Below are 18381 nucleotides of genomic sequence, written 5' to 3' on the forward strand. Positions count from 1 at the left end.
ATAATTCTTCCACAGTGGCTCCAGTGACCAAGTCACCAAGGACACAACAAAACAATGCAATCATGTCTGTCACCTCCAAAAGGCTGAATTTCTCCCAGGAAGTAGAGGCCTAGCGCAAACACCAGTGGAAGTAGTTCAGCTAAAGATGGGTTCCAATAAAGTCTACACCATGAAGCACTCACTCATCTGTTCAATAGCGGGGAGCAAAATCGTGACAACTACATTAAAATTCCATATGTCAGAAACCCAGTGTATGAGACCTCAAAGTTCTCCTTGTTCTAGCAGATGGTAAAACATTTCGCAAGGACAATCAACCAAGCTTTCTTGCTTTTCTACCAAAGGAGGTTCCTGCCGGAGCACAAAGAACTCAAAGATGCAACATAAGAAAACTACAGGGCCCGGCAGAATGGCTCAGTGGCTAAATCCTCGCCTTGCACATCCCAGGATCCCATATGGGCACCAATTCATGGTCCGGTTCCTCCACTTCCCATCCAGCTCCCTGCCTGTGGCCTGGGAAGCAGCAGACGACAGCCCAAAGCCATAGGACCCAGCACACAAGTGAGAGACCCAGAAGAAGCTCCTGGCTCCTGGCTTCAGATCAGGTCAGCTGGGGCCCTTGCAGCTACTTGGGGAGTTAATCAGTGGACAGAAGATATTTTTCTCTGTATCTCCTCTTTATGGATATGCCTTTCTAAAAAGTCTTAACAAAAGAAAAGCGAAAAGAAAACTGTAAAATAAAAAAAGTTGTAGGGTTGGGATAGACTTTTGTGTTCTTCCTGCTATGTCATCCACCTATGCCACAGCAAAATCAACTGAAAACTCTAAGCAGCACAATGTTACTCTTGACAGTGTCTTCCAAATTTATGCTGGCCTTTTGAGACCAAGCAGATTCTATAGCTCAGATTTTAACACTAAATCTATTTCCTGGATCCAGATAAATCCCTAAAGTGACAGTCTCTTTATCTTAAAGTAAAAACAATACACCTTACTTTGCCCACTTTAACGGCTGCAAATAAGAGGCAAAGCGCATCTCAGAGTTGTGCTGAGACACTGGCCCAGCTGCTAGAACAGCGGTCACCCACTTCTATCTTCCACCAGCTCGCAAAATTGTAAGAACGAAAGGGAAAGAACACCCTGAATCCCTGACATATTCCCCGGGCTCTGAGACTGCAGCTGTCTCCACATCAGCCTGTCACCCTCCTGAAAGATGCAGCTGAAGCTACCTCCCCAAGTGACGGAGGGGGATCCTCCCATCTCATTTAAATAACAGCATCACTGCTTCAGACTTCCCTAGCACTGATCGTCATTGCCTTTCATCTCAGTTTTGTTTATTCCCCATTCATGACGGGGAAAATTGCAGCAAGGGCCTATGACTGTCACCTCCCAATCACCCAACAGGTATGCGACTTGAAGCATGGCATTGGTAACAGTATGGGGAGGTGTCTCTTTAGCTCCATCATCCAACGGGGGTTTTTTTAATTTCATGGCACAGAAGCTTCTAGCAATTCTAAGAAGGGAAACAACTCTCCGTAAATGAAGAGGTAATTTTACTGAAGCCAGGTATATGCAGGTTAGAAGTAAACAACCTGAAAGGTAATAGTGTCAATGGCCAAGCATCATAATAGTATCAGTGATCAATGTGTCACTTTTATGAGATACCTTCATTTTCTAAAGCAAACCAGAAAAAGGAATCTCTAGGATTATTTTTGTGAGTGTTGAGGTGTAGTAGATTAAGCAGCTGATTGGAACCTCCACACTCCGTACCAGTGTACCAGGAAAGTTCCAGTTGCATAGCTTCTACATCAACTCCTTGCTAATGCATACTGGGAGGCAGGTAACGCTCAAGCACTTGAGCCACTGTAACCCGACCCGGGTGGAGAACCTGGATGGAATGATGGAGTGTATACACACACACACACACACACCATTTTTCTGCTGTCCTGCTCTTCATGTCACTGAACACATTAATACTTCATTTTGTTTTCCCACAAGCTGGGACGGAAGGTCAAGTTCAAACCTTTATACCTTTTCATGACCCTTTTCTACACAGGTGTCCCAAATGTCATCTCATCCACTCCTCTCAGGCTGTATGAAAGGTGTCAACTACACCTGCAAGGAGGTCAAGCCAAAGTCAAAACTCCAGCAGGGTGCGGGCAGAGGCACATTAATCATTCAGGGAATGCTTCTTGGGTGGCCTCGGGTGAGCAAACACCGACCCCCACCACCACCACCCTGGGCGGAGCAGACACAGGGGAGGAGGGGCCAGCACTGGGAAATGTGCTTCTGCTGAGAGGAAACAGCAACAATAGCCAGCAGGATCTTGGGCAAAGGTCTCCTGAGGGGGCCAAAGGAGGCCAGCATGGCTGGGCCAAGAGCTCAACCTTTATCCTAAGAGCAATGGGCAATCCCCAAAGGGTCTCCCCAGGAAGTGACCCAGTCAGATGCAGGTCTGTGAAGGATTCCTCTGGCTGGAAGCACGACTAGGTGAGGGGAAAGAAAGAGTAAGCCAGGAAAGGCAGCGAGTGCTGGCACCACTGAAAGGAGAGCAGTGGACAAGGGAGACTCAGGAGGATGGTGGATTGCTGAATCCAAGAAGCGATGGGATATGGAAAGACTCCCACATGCTCACTACAACACAGGGCATGGCATGGCAGGTGCCAGGGGATGAGGTGGCCTACTCTGCACAGGAGTAGTCAGGGCCCAGGGCATGTCACACTCCAGAGATTCACACATCTCAAACTTGAGAAAGAGATCTCCTTGGACATTTGGAAATGTGGCATGAGATCACCCAGGGAAAGTGCACAGACCAAAAAGAGCAAAGCAGGGGGCAGGCGGGATGCCTCATTTGCCTAATCCTCCATTTGCAAGCACTGGGATCCCATATGGGTGCCATATGTGTCCTGGCTGCTCCATTTTCCAACCAGTTCCTTCTTACCGCCTGAGAAAGCACAGGAGGATGGTGCAAAGTCTTGGGAGACCTGGAAGAAGCTCCTGGCTCCTAGCTTTGGATCGTAGGTGGACAGATGTCTAAGAAACTCCAAGAGTAAAGCAACAAGGAACATCCCATAGAAGAGACTGTGAAGAAAAAGGAAGATAATCAGGACAGTCTGGGGCATGGTCAGGCCCAGCAGAGCAGGGCTGGAGACCAGAGGTAAGGGCCTAGCCATGTCCTCTTGGGTTCAACAGGTAGAATTCCCAATGACCTTTGCAAGAGTCCCTACAAGGTCATGGGTGGAAGAGGACAGATTGCAGCAGGCTGAAGAATGTGAAAGGTGAAGAACAGGAAACAGCCAATATGAACTGCTTGTTCAAGAAGGTAAACTCAAGGAAAAAAATAGCCAGGGTGTTTATGGTAGAAAAAACTCAAGTAAAGCAGCACTTCACGGTGGCCTCTTCATTTCAAACACACTGGAGACCTGAGCCTGTTTTCATGCCACTGGGAAGTGGCAAAGTAGAAAGGCAAAGCTACAGAAGAGGATGAAGTAGCTGAGGCTCTGCAGATTCAAGTCAGGAAAGCAGAACTCAGGGATGGAGTAAGAATCAAACACAAGACAGGGATGAGGGGTGAGGACAGAAAGATGGGAATGCCAGTGTGTTCTTAGAATCAGATCTCATCTGTTAAATGCTGATTCAAAATATTCAACTATTTAGAAATGCTCCACAAACTGCCGAAAGAGGAAGTCCTGTTTCTACAAGGAGGGAAGGTAAGTACCAGATGACAGAGAATCTCAAGATTGCAACAGATGTGTGATGTGTATTCATGCCCACTCTCTCGCAGCAAGGCCAGTTCACACTCTGCATGCTCACGAGCAATGGGCAAGGCGTCCGTTTCCTCATAACCTCACCATCCCCTAGTTCTCACTGTTACGACCATCCTAGGCAGTAGGAGATGCCATCACCTTGTGGTTGTAGTTCGCCTTTGGAGACATTCTCTTCTGAGATCACTTGTCTGTCTTTGTGAAGAGTCAAGGCATTCCGGATGGAACAGTTCAAAGACAGGTAAAGCCTGAAACAGCCACCACTGAGGATGGGAAAGAGCCATGACCAAAAAAACCTGGCAGGATGATCAGCAGGGCTTAAGGGAAAAGGGGACCATCAATCTCTTAAGTTACCCATGCACTCCTGTGAGATTTTCAAGGGAAAAAGTGGGCATATTTTGTTAGCTTCTTGGTTTTCTTTGACGATGACCTAACCAGAATTTGAACAGAAACCCACACACAGGATTCTCTCTTTCAAAGGCAACGGCAGACGTTCTCTTAAAGACCATCAGACGTTATCCTAAACACTATCATTGTGTTTACACACCCTGTAACACACACATTAGAATTAACACTAGACTCATCCTCTGACCTGCGTGTGACAAAGCCATTCACAGGTGTTCAAGGCACATCTCCCATCCCTCTTACGAAGACAGGACAATGGTCATCGCACAAACTTCATCAACACTACACATGTGCCATCTCACTAATGGGCAGTTTCTTTAAAAATAATTTCAACAATCCTATCACAAAGTGTATTTAGAAACATATCACATGACCAACCAAGGACACAAAAGAAAATTTTCTACTTAGCCAGCTATCTTGAAGAGTATGAAACAGAGCCACAGTGTGGTTTAACTAATTCAGTAGGTACATTCCTACAGAACAGGAAATGAAGATTTCGTTAGAGACTTATCATTAAGGCATGCTACTGTGTATGCTGATCAAAATTTTGTACTCAGGGTTCACATCTTACAACAAATTTATATGTAGCCCAGAGGTATACCAAGGGTCTCGTGGGCAAGAGGTGATGATAGTGTTTCTGTCCTCTATTGCAGAGTAACATACTGTCTCAAAACTTCAAAACTGCCATTTAAAACAGCCATTTTATTTCTCCCAGCTGGGGTTACTTGTGAGGTTGCCAGCACTCCCTAGTTGCAACCAGGACTAGAGCAAGCCTCATGCACACACTGAGAAAACTCAAGTGGTCTTCCTCCACACAGTGTGGCCTAATCATCTCCTTTACATCCTACTGGCTTCCAGGAGAGTGACTTTTAGTCACCACACCTCTGAAGAAGCAGGCCCAGAACTAGCGCAGTATCGCCTCTACCACTGTCACTGGTCAAACAGGTCAGCAGCCAGTCTACAGACTCCAGTGGAGCAGAAATCGACTCCATCTCTCAATAGGAGCTGACAGTCAAGAACGTGGATGGGAGGAAGTGTTGGCCGCCTGCTTTGGAAACAACATACCACAGCCGTGAACACCACTACTGAATGTTTCCTCGACACAGCTTAACTTTTGAGATTTGAACACTTGTCTATTTCCAAAACAAGAACTTTCTTAGACTTCAAAAGCAACATCCTTTCAAAGAGCTGCCCATGTGGAACACTAATCTCAGGAAAGCCACTCCAGGATGGCAAGGACAAACACCCTCCGCTTTGGGAATGGTACCTATGTAGCGGATGAAATTCATCACTTCCTGAAGTCTTTTCACACGTTCAAATGTATCACTGTGCAGGAGTTAACTTCATTTTTTATGGTGTATGTAGTAATGGGCCAGCATGTGGCATAGGTAGGTCAGGCCTTCATCTTCAACACTGACATCCCACATGGGCTCTGGTTCTAGTCCTGGCTGCTCCACTTCCAATGCAGGGCCTGCTAATGCACCTGCGGCTGTGGCAGCCACTGGTGAGTGATCCAGCAGACTGATCTCCCTGGCTGTCTCTCCTTCTCTTTGTCTTTCAAATAAACTTTTAAAAAAATATGTACTTTTAACACTTCAAAATACATAGGTATCCCGTTGCTATCCAAACTACATACAGTCACATATTAAACAGATTCGGATAAAGTCCTCACTACCAAAACTCTGGCTACTGACTCATCTTAACTATATTCGGTTATCACAGTATCACAATCTGAACTCACTTCAGAATTAAGAAACCCAATATGTTTGTACAGAAAAGAAGTACCTACACCCCAAAATATTAACTGTCATATTCAGAAAATATAATCACAGGATATGCACAATATACATACCGACATGTTCAATATCTTCATCTCTGAAAAGTTATTTTTAATTAGGTTTGCATTGTGATTAAAACGTACTTGGAAATGTTTTGTGTTCATTAACAACACTGTAGGTAGGTCAAATACATTGATTTAAATAACTATTCAAGAAACTTTCTCTAGGAAGCTTATTTCTGTTAAACTTAACCAACATCATACCCTTCCATGCTTTCCTTAACATGGATACAATACATTAACACTTTGTTTTTTTTTTTTAAATCACAGAATATAAGAAAATGTGTCCTATGTTTCATCTAGCACACAAACAGGGAAAGATCATCATCCTCATCACCACCACCTTTTCAACTTTCAGTATCATCTTTCCCCACAATGACTCAGATGGAGAGAGACACTGGCTCAGCCCTCCAGCTCCTGATCAATAACACGGGCCCAATTCCCGCAGCAACATACAGGCGCTCTTACACTAGGGACAACGTGCAAGAACGCCCCTTCAAGCTACCCACTTGACAGCTTCTGTTTTCAACACCATTCATTTTCTTAGGTCCCCAGAAACCAATCATTTGGCACACACACACAAATAACACGTGCAGAAGGAAATCTCTTTAAAGATTAACACACTTCCTCTTTCAGAGAAACAAACTAGAGGACCCACATGGCAGAATTAACAATAGGCTGGTAATTACCAAATGGATTAGTGGATTACAACCCATCCCACAAATTAACTGCTACATTAATTGCATCTGAACACAGTCACTCAAGCCCGACTGCATCTCGGAGGGGTGCAACTCACCCCAGTGCTCCCTTCAAATCCTGAAGTGGAAAGCCTACACACGGAACGCCGGGCTGTCAGGGCTCTGTCCGTGTTCCACTTCTCGCAGCACTCACCTTGCACACTTGAGCGTATTCATGTCGTTAGCTCACAACACACCCATTTCAGAAACACGGTTGCTACCCTCCATCTCGTCCCCACCCCAAACAGGGCAGGGGCCAGTGTGGAACCCGAACCCGCTTGGGTAAGAGCGTCACTCACTACAAGATAGCTTTATAAAATCGTCAGCCCCAGCTGCGAAGAGTTCTGTAGCAGGCAGCGGACTCCACCGCGTCTTTGCAAACAAAGCCCCGGAGGAGAGCGGATTCAATGGGCATCTTCAGTAAAATGGAGCGCATCAGGAGGAAGGACGAAGCAAAACGTCCCTGGCTCGGGTCCCCGTCATCCCCGCCGTGGGTTCCGAGGGTGGGCAAAGGCACACAGTAGGGAACGTGGCTTGCGACACACTCGAGGCCAACGAGCAGATGCCAAGTCCCCTGCCAGGGCCGCGCGAAGATGGGCAGTGCCCGAGGGGACGCTCGCTCCCCCTCTCCCAGCACAACAGCGCGCAGAGCCTGCGACTCCAGCTCCGCGGGCACCACCGCGTCCGCGCGCAGTCCGCAAGGACCGGGAGCCGGGGAAACTTTTCCCTCCCCTCTCCTCACCCTGCCCTCTTCCTTCTCGGCTCAGAGGTGCCAGCGCCCCCCGCGCACCCGGGCCGGCTGAGGGAGGCGGGCAGGACAGGCCGGGCCGCGGGCAGGGACAGGGGCGCGCGCGGCCTCCCGCACCCACACGCTACCTGCCAGGCCGCCGTCGCCGCCGCACCTTGAGCCCCGGACCGCCGCGAGGATCTCTTGAGCTCCGCCGGTAGCTCGAGCGGGAGCCCGGCGGCGGAGGGGGAGGAGCCCCGGGCGGAGCGTGAGGGCGCCGGGCCCGCCGGTCACGTGACCCCGCTGCTTCACGTGACCCCGGGCGCCCGCCGGACCAGGGCCCTTAACCCGTGCACCGTGAACCCTGCGGCCTGCCCCGAGGCCTTGCGGTGCGGCTTGGCATAGGGACAAGCCGCCTCGCTGTACTGGCTTTTGTCTGTCCCAGAACCAGCACTCGGTAGGGGCGGCCGCTGTCCTCTCGCTATGGATTAGCTGTGGGGGACAGCACGCTCTCCTTTTTGTCCCAGGGCACCCGGAACAAAAACAGCAACAATAACAAAAAAACCACTTTTCTTCTCCCCGCCTTCCTCCCACAACTACTTGGTAGGCGTCTGGACTCGAGGCACTGCCTAGGATAAATGGCTGCAAAGGGGAGAGATTTATTTCACCTGCACACCTGCCCTGCTTCTCCATCCCCTTCGGATTGGAAGCAGCTACAGCTGATGGGGGAGAGGGGGTAGGGACGGGATGGAGCCCAGTCGTGGAAGGCAGGCAGCGGATTGGAAGCACCTACAGCTGATGGGGGAGAGGGCGTAAGGACGGGATGGAGCCCTGGCGTGGGAGGCAGGCAGCGGCATCTGCGAAGCAGACTGCCCTTACTATGAATACAAGTGGGTAAACTGAGGCAATAGCTTTGCAGCTCTCAGACCCCTCCTGGGGGCTCTGCAGGATGCAACTCTCACTTGCCACGCATTGATTTTCACCTTTCCCACATGAACTCCAGTGAGCAACCAGAAAAACCCTATATTCTCCAAATATCCCCCAACTGCTCCACTGGTGAAAAGAAACCTGATTTAACTCACCTGCTACTTCCACACTCTAGGCTCAGGCTGCAACGGATTCCTGGTTTCTGGTAACTTTGTCCAGATTCTTCCTTATTCATTAAGCTTTTATTTCTTTTCAGGATTCTCCCCCCCGCCCCCCGCCCCAGTCCTTTTACCCTATTTGAAATATCCTGAATCAGGGCGTGGTGTGACGGTACAATAAAATAGCGGTTAAAGTCTTCGCCTTGAACACGCCAGAATCCCATATGGGCGCCGGTTCTATTCCCAGCAGCTCCACTTCCCATCCAGCTCCCTGCTTGTGGCCTGGGAAAGCAGTCGAAGATGGCCAAAAGGTTTGGGATCCTGCACCCACGTGGGAGACCTGGAAGAAGCTCCTGGCTCCTGGCTTCAGATCGGCTCAACTCCAGCCGTTGCAGTCACTTAGGGAGTGAAACATAGGACAGAAGACATTCCTCTCTGTCTCTCCTCCTCTCTGTATATCTACCTTTCCAATAAAAATAAATAAATCTTAGGAAAAAAAAGAAATATCCTGAATCGTTACACTTCCTGTAAGGAAGGATTCTGAGGACTCTGCCATGTGAACTGGCCTCTATAGCATTTAGGTAATTCCTCCATGTTGCCTCTTACTGGCTCTGAACCCGGATACATCCCGGGATCATTACCATCATTGTTTGGAAGGATGGAAGGAGGCTGCTATGTCCAGCTTTCTTCCATGTCTAACCTAAATCCATTCTTCATTCTGCCATCTTGCCTTTGTCCCTCTCCTCCCTTTCATCCACCTCTGACTATGGGCCTCTCATGTGCTCTCCTCACTGCGGATCTGAGTTGCCACAATCGCCTCTTCAGACCCCGACTTGGCTTGCTTGTGAAGGAAACCTCTCATAGATTCTCAGCCATCGCTGACCCCATGTAACACTCCAAGTAGAGTAAATGCAGCCTACTAGTTGCTGCAGGTGGTGGGGGAGTGTAACCTCTTCCCCTCAATAGGTTCTTCTCCATGCTTTGGCTCTCATAGTTTTATCCTCTATGAAAATCTGAGGTTGCACTAATCCCACCACCTTGGGCTCTGGGCATTCCAGCCAGGCTGCAGAGTTCAAGCCACCTTACAGAGTTGCCATTTGGCTGCCTCCTAAAAATTTCAAAACTGTAATTCTCAGACCTCTAGCCATGCCAACTAAGTTTCTTCTGCAATGTGGTTTGCACTAGACACAAATGAGTCAATGACTGAATCTGACCTCCAAAATCTCCATGATCTCAACCTCTCTCACTGCAATGGTGAACAATTAGAGAGTTCCTTTGGGCAAGCCTTCTTTGTCTCCATTCTCACTCTCAAGTTCTTCTGGCACACTCTGATCCCTCCAACCTCTTAACTCACTCTTTCCCTAGTGAGATTAACTCCCATTCACCCCGGGAACAATCCACCTTTCCTCCCAACCCAGCAGCCTCAGGGTTAAACTCTGTCTCTCCCCTTCCTCAGCAGCAGTCTCCTGTCCACACTCCCTACAGCTGCTGCTTATCCAAGGTTATTTTCACTTTTTATTCCTTCTCTCTTTGTCAAGTCCACCCTCCCTTTTGCCAAGAGGTGGGATTAGCAGGGCCCATAGAAGAATACCTAACTTCTTGTGTGCCATGTGGAAAATGTTTGTACATGATTAAATATAACTCTTTTTTTTAAAAAAATTATTATTATTGGAAAGCCGGATATACAGAGAGGAGGAGAGACAGAGAGGAAGATCTTCCATCCGACAATTCACTCCCCAAGTGAGCTGCAACGGGCCAGTGCGTGCCGATCCGATGCCAGGAACCAGGAACCTCTTCCAGGTTTCCCACGTGGGTGCAGTGTCCCAATGCACTGGGCTGTCCTCGACTGCTTTCCCAGGCCACAAGCAGGGAGCTGGATGGGAAGTGGAGCTGCCGGGATTAGAACCGGCACCCAAAATCAAGGTTGTTATTTTGGGGGAGGGGTCTATAATCTGACAAAACAACTTCTGAAAAATGTGTTTGAGAAAAAAGGGCTTGATGTAAGAGTTATTAAATATTTCCTGAGCAATCACATCTTACTAAGTGTCAGATATCATCCCCAAAGCATCTCGGAAGATAAAAAGATAAATGAGACACACTTTTGCTCCTTCCACAAGTGCTAACCATGAGTAATGTGTAGTCTGGTTCTTTAGTCCAGTGCAGGGAGTAATAACGGTGTTATTCCTCAGGAAAAAGAAACAGCTCGAATTGTTGGATTTGGTGATTTCATGTATCTATGGGAAAAGGAAGCTTTACTAAGTTTTACCTACTTGACAAAATAACGTATTTATGAGTGTTTGCATTTATTGCCCAGTAACTCTCCACCGCACAAACTGTAGGCACTTCCCTGAAATCCACCTGGACAAATGGCCACGTGAATTGTTAACCTTGTTTTCTCCAGCTCTGAAAGCATTCTATGGTTATCATCTAAACAATATTCAAATTCCTTGCTCCAAAGCAGCTTATTTTAGAGCACTTTGAACTTTGTATACAGGGCAAAAGATTCCAAATTACAAGTCGTCCATTAGGGAAGAAACTGGACTCTGCTTCCACTGTGGATGTGAGGGGCTACTCCTCCAGCCAGGATGTGATCACGCAGGTAAACAAATAGTGTCGCGAATCAGACAGAGCCACATAAGGTTTAAGATGAAGCAGAACCTAGGAATACCATCACTCCTAGGGACTTCAGAGTGTCTTTTCCAAAGTTAGTCTTTCAGTAAACACAAGTTAGAGTCTCCTCTCTTAACACTCTTTTTCCTGCCCTGAGCTTCTCTGTTGTGTTATTTGGGCAAAACAGAGTCAACCAACTCAGCCCCAGTTCCTTCAGCTGGCTCCACTTGGCCAAGGAACTCTTTTCAAGGAGCCTTAAGAACACCCCTGTTTTTCACAGGCCATTGGAAATGCTTGAGATCAGGCAAACAGGCAGAAGTGAAAGGACTTTGGGTTACTTCCTCAACAACAAGAGGATTAGTTCTGAAAAATGAAAACAGTTGGAGGCACACAAATCTCTCCACCTCCCTTCTTCCTCTTGGGGTTAGCCGGTCTGAGAGCAGCAAGCTGGAGGGCCCCTTGGTCCCTCTTGAGACAGATAAGTAGAGAATGTTTAGATCCTTGTGCAAGACCACTTGCCTGTTTACATGCCACACAGTCAGGAAATCTGACAGTCTCAAAATGGAAGATGACACTTAGAATTTACCAGAAGGAGACTCTACCTTGAGTTTCAATTAGCAAACAAGGTAACATCACAATGGTTTCTACATCCTTCATCATGTTAAACTGCTATGGTGACAAAGTCCTGCCTTTACACTATACATTGCCTAAAGCAGAAAAAAAAAAAAAAAGAATTGAGGAAAGAGGTAACAGGGAATGGGGCAGGGGGACAGAAATCATTGTTCTAGGTTATTTTTCCCTCACCCCAAGAACTAAATGAAGTCCCTTTGCTCATCATATAAACACATTAAATAAACAAATAGGTATCTCTTAGCCTGACTAAATTAGACCACGCAGCTGACTCATATCATCACCTGCACCGAGGCCGATCTTGTGCTGAGCAGGTGGCATCAACAGATAAACCTACACTGCTTCCTAGCTCATGACTGGCTAGATCACTCCCATGCAGTGACCTCGATTCATAAAAGGGTCTTGAGACGCTCTGTCTCTTGACCTTTGTCAGGGACAACAAGTTTTCTAAAACGTATTTTATTTTTTTTATAGGCAGAGAGATTTCCTACCCACTGGTTTACTCCCTAATTTACAATGCCTATATTTACAATGGCAAGGCTAGGGTCAAGCTAAGGTCAGGGATTAGAAACCCAATCTGGTGTCCCACGTGGCTGACCTGAACTGCCTCAGTCACTTCTTGCTGCCTCCCAGGGAACATGTTAGCAAGAAGCTGGAATTGAAGAGTACAGGTTGGACGTGAACCCAGACACTTTTGTATGGGTAGATGTGTGTTCCAGATGGCATTCTAAGCACTACACAAAACACTTGCCCCCAAGACCTTCTTGTTTTTAAGATTAAAATTTTTTTTAGTTAAGAGGACAGAATTGTATAGGGAGGAGAGGCAGAGACAGAAATTTTCCATCTGCTGGCTCACCCAAAGCCAGAGCCAGGAGCCAAGAGCCAGGAGCTTCTTCTGGGTTTCCCATATAGATGCAGGGTCACAATGGCTTTGGCCCATCCTCTGCTGCCCTCCCAGGCTATAAGCAGGGAGCTGGATAGGAGGTAGATTAGCCAGGATATGAACTAGTGCCTATATGGGATTCTGGCAATTGCAGGAAAAGCAGCCAATTGGGCCATGGTATTGGGCCTGAAGAAAAAAAAATTTTTTTTAAATGAAAGTTGTAATATAATGGGCCCAGCGCAATGGTTCAACAGCTAAATCCTCACCTTGTAAGCACTGGGATCCCATATAGGTGCCGGTTCATGTCCCAGCTGCTCCACTTCCCTTCTAGCTCCCTGCTTGTGGCCTAGGAAATCAGTCAAGGACCGCCCAAAGCCTTAGGACCCTGCACCTGTGTGGGAGACTCAGAAGAAGCTCCTGGCTCCTGGCTTCAGACTGGCTCAGCTCCAGCCATTGCAGTTACTTGGGGAGTGACCAATGGACAGAAGATCTTCCTCTCTCTCTCTCCTCCTCTCTGTATATGTGACTTTGCAATAAAAATAAAATAAGTCTTAAAAAAAAAAAAAGAACCAGTGCCCATATGGGATCCCAGTGCGTGCAAAGCAAGGATTTCAGCCACTAGGGTCCATGCCAGGCCCAAATAAATATTTTTTAAAACCAAAAACCAAAAAACAAAACCACCCAGCCCCGTATAGAATCAACTTGTCTTGTGCATCAAGTACCTGCTTTTAGATTTTCACTCCAATCTGAACCCCCACAGTGTACTAGGCAAGATTAGTGGCTAGAGAAAAGATCAGCAGGACAGCCGGTAATGTGTCAGCTTATGAAGACATTGGGCAGTTTAAAAACACAACTTAGATTTTCTTTTCTTGAAAAGGAGTTACATATATGGGTGTTACAGGTTAATGGACAAGGGGTAAGACTGCACTAGAGCTAACTAATCCTCCTTTTTCCTCCTCCTCCTCCTCTTTCTTGCTTTTCTCCGCCCTGACTCCCTTCCGGAGGCAGCAGGCTTCCCTTTGCATGGTCTGCAGCCACCTGCTTGTTCTGTTCCATCTCTTAGCTACCATCCCTCTGGCTGCTTGCCCTCAGGGCAGGGCTATTCCACCACTGTCCAGGGTTCTCTGCAACATCAGCAATGCAGAAGTCCCGTTATTTCCCCAGGATGTGGGCAGAAATCTCAGCAGGGAACAGGGAAAAAGCAGGAGGAAGCCTACTGAGGGTGCTAAAGCCTTTTTATTTCTCTTTTGCTTCCCCTTGAAGGAGGAATATCAGCTTTTTGTTTCTCTTTCACAAGCCGCTTGTTAGTCATCTTCAAATTTTCCTTTCCTGCTAGCAGCTGTGTTCTCCCCCGCTGGCTCCAGCAATTTCTTAGGCAACTGTGGGAAGTTGACAGAAACATCTTGGGCTCCTACCCCACCCCTTTTGCACAAGGAACATGTGTGAGGCCATTTTGCCTGCTGGCTCCTTGCCTTGGCTTTCACCGTTATCCTCGGGGAGGCACAGGGCTGCTGGGGCCCATGGGGCTCTAACTTGCCTGGCACTGTCTATGGGCGAACTCCTCACATGCAGGCTTGTCCTAAAGACTTCCTGGAAGGGGCCCAGGTGGTGCTCTGCAGGTGTGAGGGATGTCAAATGTCAGTGTTCAGATTAAGTGGTGCTTTACTCAAATCTATGGGTAAGTGGATAAATTGGATAGGAACTAGATATTAGACAACATTAAGAAGTTACTGTTAGCTGTGATGTTGAGAACATTCTTACTTTTAGGAGGTGAGTACCACAGAATTTGAGGAGAATGTAATGAGGTCTACAAATTGCACATCAAAAAATTAATAAAGACAGAGCAAATAGGACAAGATGTTAACTACTGGGGCTGGTTCTGTGGCAAAGTACATTAAGCCTCTGCCTTCAATGCCAGTATCTGATATGGGTGCCAGTTCAAGTTCAAACTGTTCCACTTTTGATCTAGTTCCCTGCTAATGCACCTTGAAAAGCAGCTAAGGAGGACCCACGTCATTGGGCTCCTGCACCCACATGGAAGACCTGGAAGAACGTCTGAGTTACCGACTTCGGCCTGGGTCAGCTTTGGCTGTTGTAGTCACTTGGGGAGTGAACCAGCAAATGAAATATTCTGTATGTCTCTATATATAATTTTACCTTTCAAATAAATAAAACTTAAATCTGTAACACACATACACACACACATTTAAAAAGCACCTGATGGGGCCCGGCGCCGTGGACTAGTGGCTAAAATTCTCTCCTTGAACGCACCGGGATCCCGTATGGGTGCTGGTTCTAATCCTGGCAGACCTGCTTCCCATCCAGCTGCCTGCTTGTGGCCTGGGAAAGAAATTAAGGACGGCTCAAAGCCTTGGGACCCTGTACCCGCATGGGAGACCCAGAAGAACTGGCTCCTGGCTCCTGGGTTCAGATCAGCTCAGCACTGGCTGTTATGGTCACTTGGGGAGTGAATCATCGGACAGAAGATATTTCTCTCTGTCTCTCCTCCTCTCTGTATATCTGATTTTGCAATAAAAATAAACAAATCTTTAAAAAAAAAAAACAAAAAAAAAAAACTGATAGAGCCCAGCATGATGATTCAGTGGATAAATCTTCACCTTGCAAGCACCGGGATCCAACACAAGTGTGGGTTTATGTCCCAGCTACTTCTCTTCCCTTCCAGTTCCCTGCCTATGGCCTGCGAAAGCAGTCAAGGGCAGCATCCGTAAGGGAGACCCAAAAGAAGCTCCTGGCTCCTGGCTTTGATTGGCTCAGCTGTGGCTGTTGTGGTTCTTTGGGGAGTGAACCAGTAGATGGAAGATCTTTATCTCTCCTTCTTTCCAGAAATCTGATCTTCCTTTCCAATGAAAATAAAGAAATCGGGGTGGGGAGAGGAGGAAGCAATTGTTAAATATAGGGATAGTCCTGTACTCCTCCTTGAACTCCAAAGTTTTCATAATAAAATGTTGGAAGATGGGCTAAGATATGACCTTTACATGCCAAACTAAAAAGCAGGACATTTTAGTGATTTATTCAAGAGGACCTTTTGAATGTGAAGCTCTGAGCATTAACAGGTGACTAAAACTGCAACAGGCTCTTTCTAATCAATAAAATCTTTAAAAAAAATAAAGTAAATATCAAGTGTTCAACTATTAGCACCATCAGAAACCATTGCTGAGAAGGAAAATAGCCTTGTTCCTGGAAGACACCACCCCGCCACTCATGGCATGTTGACTGTATTGGAAGAGGAAGCCAATCCTTACAACAGGAATAGGTGGGTATCCTTTTTATGGGTCTGTTTTTCTTGCCCACAAAAAGTCAGCCCCCATGACTCTCCAGAGAGTTATATTACATTTGCTCTTCTAACATGGCACTGCACATATTCTCAGCTCAAGGAACCCATGTTATAGAAGCAGGATGGAGCAGCGGGCATATGACTGTGAAATGCACTGCACCTGTCAGAGGATATGCCACGCAGAAGCTACTGACCTCATGGGCAATGGAGCCAACTATTGAAAACTTGGCTCAAGGATGCCCTGTGAGGATAAAGTGCTGCCCTCTAGTACCAGGCAGGGCCCTAAATCAACCACCAGTGCCCAGTGCCAATGCACAGAAAACAGTTCTCATTTCAACATGGAAAACCACTAATTACAAAATGCCAACTTTGCCTCTTTTATCACCCAATGCTAATTAACTGTCTATAAAAATGTTTATGAGAGCTATTATTACAAAGCTGCTATTATCATTATAAAACTGTTAAAGATAGATTCAAAGCAGTAGAGGAGGGTCAATTATTTAATGGTTAAGATGCTAATTAGGTGCCCACATCCTATGTCAGAGTACCAGGGTTCTATACCTTGCTCTGCTTCTTACACCAGCTTCCTGATATTGCAAACCCTATGAGGCAGCAGGTGATGGCTAAAATAATAGAGATCCTACCATCCACGTAGGAAACTTGGGTTGAGTTCCTAACTCCCAGCATTGGCCCAGTCTATTCTCAGGTATTGTGGGCATCCAGGTTATGAACAACTGTTTGGTAGTTTTATGTATGTGTGTGTGTTTAATGCTCAAATATTTAATGTCAAGGAAATTTCATGTACCCAGGGCTTCTAAACAAATGAGTCAATAATCAATAACTTTGTATAACTCCACTATCTTAAATGAGGCAAAAAAAAAAGTGTAATGCCTGTGGTTAGGGAGTTTCCAATCTGATTAGGGTCTCCCACGTGTGTGCAGGATCCCAAGGCTTTGGGCTGTCCATGACTGCTTTCCCAGGACACAAGCAGGGAACTGGAATGAGAAGTGGAGCTGCCGGGATTAGAACCAGCGTCCATATGGGATCCCGGCACATTCAAGGAGAGGACTTCAGCCGCTAGGCCATTGCATCAGCTCATGTCAGCCTTTCTAAAGGTTACCTTCCTAAACAATCTGGTTTCATGAGTTAAATCCAGGAATTTCTCCAACATGGGTTTCCCTGGTCTTTGTAGACTGGGAAGGAAGTACTACACAGAGTAAGTCTGCCACCGTGTGGCTGGGGCCAGAATCTACTATCTGTCAAAAGGCTCCTTCCCATTTACTTTGTTTTCCCCGGGTTTATTTCCTAACCAATCTAGATTGGACAATGCCTACAATGCTTATCAAGCTATGTTACACATTCTATAGGCTTACATGGTATATGATTTCAAGGTTCAGTTCTTCACCCAGGTCTGAAATTACTGCCCTGTTTCTCAACCCAATGCAGGAGGGACCAGGGTTTACAATGTGATCCAGACCCATTCACATGGCATGACTTTCTGACCTCCTGTAAGGAAATACATTGGACAATGAGTAGTATGCAATTTAGTCCACTCAAAAGCTAAGCAACAAGCTTGAATGAAAAGGCAGACTTCTGGGGCAGCACATTGGCTCAACTGGCTAATCTTCCACCTGTAAATGCCAGGTTCCCATACTGGTGCCAGTTCATATTCTGGCTGCTCCATTTCCCATCCAGCTCTCTGCTTGCGGCCTGGGAAACCAGTGGAGGATGGCCTAAAGTCTTGGGACTCTGCACTCTTGTGGGAGACCTGCAAGAAGCTCCTGGCTCCTGGCTTCAGATCAAATCAGCTCCGACTGTTGTGGTCATTAAGGGAGTGAACCAACAGATGAAAGATCTTTCTACCTCTCTCTCCTTCTCTCTGTAAGTCTGTATTTCCAATAAAAAAAAATAAAAATTTTAAGGCCGCTTTCCCAGGCACACATAGTGATAACACAAAGGACAGTTCAACAGTGGACAAACACCCTTGCTGAAGGAAACCAGAACTCAGGCAGACATGGCTTACCATTTCTTACAGTTTTGGCAATCTATAGGTGTATCATGTTCAAAGACCTGGCAGACATCACCCAGCCCTTTCCCCACATTTATCAAGCAAGAATGACACTGGAAGTTGTTTTGGAGGCAATAGATACAGCAGGAAGCTGGACTGGTTTTAACCCTGGTACCACTAAGGCAGCAGGGTGCATCTCCTGATCCAGCTTTTAAAAAAGATGTCTTTTTTTTTTTTTTGCATTTGAAAGGCAGATATTACAGACAGAAGGAAATAGAGAGAAGATCTTTCAGCCACTGATTCAGTCCCCATGTGGTCAGAATGGCCAGAGCTGAGCTGAGCTGAGTTGATCTGATCTCAGGAGCTAGGAGCTTTTTCTAGCTCCCTCACATGGGTGCAGGGTCCC

At 46.8% G+C, this 18381-nt stretch overlaps 1 protein-coding gene across 10 annotated transcripts in view; it reads right to left on the reverse strand.

The window, feature by feature from the left end:
- The window catches only part of RCBTB1 (RCC1 and BTB domain containing protein 1), a 52728-nt gene extending 40707 nt beyond the window's left edge, over positions 1-12021 (reverse strand). For 5 of the 10 annotated variants that reach the window (XM_058670790.1, XM_058670789.1, XM_058670792.1 and 2 more), the window contains exons 1-2: positions 11964-12021; positions 11746-11866 (exon numbers count right to left, since the gene is read on the reverse strand). The gene's annotated coding sequence lies outside the window, so the exon portion shown is untranslated. Of the gene's footprint in view, positions 1-6796; positions 6820-7613; positions 7728-11745; positions 11867-11963 lie in introns of those variants that run through there. The other 5 variants (XM_058670786.1, XM_058670788.1, XM_058670791.1 and 2 more) reach the window with 4 other exon arrangements.
- Between the last annotated feature and the right edge of the window lie 6360 nt (positions 12022-18381).

Source organism: Ochotona princeps, chromosome 12 (genome assembly GCF_030435755.1).
Source record: "Ochotona princeps isolate mOchPri1 chromosome 12, mOchPri1.hap1, whole genome shotgun sequence".
NCBI lineage: Eukaryota > Metazoa > Chordata > Mammalia > Lagomorpha > Ochotonidae > Ochotona > Ochotona princeps.